The sequence below is a fragment of the Physeter macrocephalus genome, chromosome 13 (assembly GCF_002837175.3).
Source record: "Physeter macrocephalus isolate SW-GA chromosome 13, ASM283717v5, whole genome shotgun sequence".
In the NCBI taxonomy this organism is placed as follows: Eukaryota; Metazoa; Chordata; class Mammalia; order Artiodactyla; family Physeteridae; genus Physeter; species Physeter macrocephalus.
In genome coordinates, this window is record NC_041226.1 from 47,529,032 (window position 1) to 47,531,689 (window position 2,658).

Here is a 2,658-nt window from a genome sequence, read left to right on the forward strand (position 1 = left end):
GAATGGTTAAAGAAGATGTGGCACATATAGACAATGGAATATTACTCAGCCATAAAAGGAAACGAAATTGAGTTCTTTGTAGTGAGGTGGATGGACCTGGAGTTTTTCATACAGAGTGAAGTAAGTCAGAAGGAGAAAAACAAATACTGTATGCTAACACATATATATAGAATCTAAAAAAAAAAAAAGGGGCAAGACAGGAATAAAGATGCAGACCTACTAGAGAATGGACTTTAGGACACAGGGAGGGGAAAGGGTAAGCTGGGACAAAGTGAGAGACTGGCATGGACATATATACACTGCCAAATGTAAAATAGTTAGCTAGTGGGAAGCAGCCGCATAGCACAGGGAGATCAGCTCGGTGCTTTGTGACCACCTAGAGCGGTGGGATAGGGAGGGTGGGAGTGAGGGAGACGCAAGAGGGAAGAGATATGGGGATATATGTATATGTATAGCTGATTCACTTTGTTATAAAGCAGAAACTAACACACCATTGTAAAGCAATTATACTCCAATAAAGATTTTTTAAAAAAAGTCTTCTTTGGCTTAAGCTAGTTTGAAAGGATGTCTGTCCCTTGCAATAAAATGATCCCTAGTAAAGAACACTTTATCTTACTACCTCGGGGTATCATGAACTGAAGTGGAATAGGCAAGAGGAAAAGCTGATTTAAGAGTCAATAGCAGGGAGATGTTTATGCATGGAACACACAACTGGAATTACAGGAGGGAAGCCAGGGCAGGGGCTGGAGATGACGATTTTTTAGTCAGTTAAGTAAAGGTGATGGTTGAAATTCTCTCACTAGTGAGCACATGCGAAAGAACACAGACAGCCTTGGCATGAAGAAGAGAAATTGGTAGAGTGGTCCAAGCGGTCACCAGGATTTCCAGCGAATGCCCTTTAAAAGCCCCCTTAAAAGGGAGGTGGGGAGGAAATGCTTATCCTGAGTTATGTCCTTTACCCTTTGTTAAAGACGCAAGGGCATATTTATTTTGACATATAAGAGACTTACAAAACAAATTTCATTGAAGTGACTAGCTCTCTTTAATGCGGTCAGAAAAAGTAAATGCAGGTTAAATTTCAGCTTCTAAAAGTTAAAGTTTAAAAATTTATTTTGGCTATAATCTAAGTCTATTTCCATAAAGATTTTCAAACCTAGAATGGACAAATCTCTTTTCTCATATAAGATGAAGTTCCTTCTTCTCCCTGAAATCTTCCCAAGGAATAAGAGGAAAGAAGTAAAGCATATAGTTTTGCACATGAAACAAAAAATTTTTTCAAAACTACCCCCAAACAAGCAAATTTTTAAATTGACTATTCACGTTTCAATTACATTTTTAATGCAATATTTAAAGTATAAAATATAGGAACAGGTCTGACACATCAGTGGACAGGGATGTGACTCTATGAACAGTATTCAGAGTTTGCCTGCTACATAGGGACAAGGAGAAATGAATGAGTTCTAAGTGCCAAGAAACAGACTTGCAATGACTTGTTTGCCTTGCAATGGTCGGAACCTAGCACAATGCAGGAAGTGCATTTGAACTTTTTGATCCTGAAAGAGTCCATGCAAGAAACTCTCCAAAGCTATCATTACGCTTGACCTGAAATCCTGGATCTATCTGTAGAAACTTGTCAGGTTTCAGCAAGCCTCTAAGAACTACGTGGAGCTCAACTAAATCAGCTGTCCTTCTGGTCTGTTACATGCACTTTGGTGGAAATATTTCTTCTTTTATATACAAATATATTGCACTTTAGCTCAGAGACAGAGCTGAAACTTTGTAAATAGTAGCAATGAGGCTCCCTTATTACAGAGGTAAAAGAGGCTGTTTACACTGTAAAATAATCAAAGAGTTCATCTTGTTTCACTCTTACAGGAGTAAAACCCACTGGCAAGCTTTAACTATGTTAATTTTCAAACTTTCAAGTCTGTACTCAAACCACAAAGCCAGCAACCTAAAGGTAACCAAAGGAGTTGTTTAGTAAAGACAGAAATGAACTATGCCTTTTGAAGTGTTTCCAGGGAAATGTGTTTGGAATATTTAAGTCCCAAGTGAGTTACAAAGGTTATTCATTCACAAGTGAGATAAATTCAGAGCTGTCAAATTGTCTGGATTCTCTGTGTGATCACTAGGGCTTCAAATCATTTATTTTTTTCTAGCAAAAGTTCAGTATTTTCACAGCTTCAAATTTGATTGTACTTTATAATTTGGAAATAAAGAATTGCTTCTCTTCCTCACCTGCTCACTGAAGCAGTAAAAGTCCATGAGTATATTAAAGCAGTTTTTCTCTTCTGTTGTAGGTGTATTTTGTTTCTTTTAATAAAGCCAAATGTTTCTAAACTGGATGTTTCTCCCAGTAAACTAGCTGGATATAATTAACAAAGTGCCTGGTTTCACCAAACAGATGGGGGGATGGAGGATAGATTACTGCAAATATAAACTTTACAGTGTTTTATACTCAGCCACGTTTTCTTGAATAATTGTGAATGAAATTGTTCAAAAGTCCCCCAAAATAAGTTTTGCCCTTTTTTGCTCTTTTAAGAGCGATCAGAGATGGTTCAGAAAGAAAGAAAAGAATTTTATTTTAATTGCTTACTAAAACTTAAGTGAGGAACTAAGAAGAGAGTAAGAATCCTTAGCAAAGATAGGTAGGTAAAA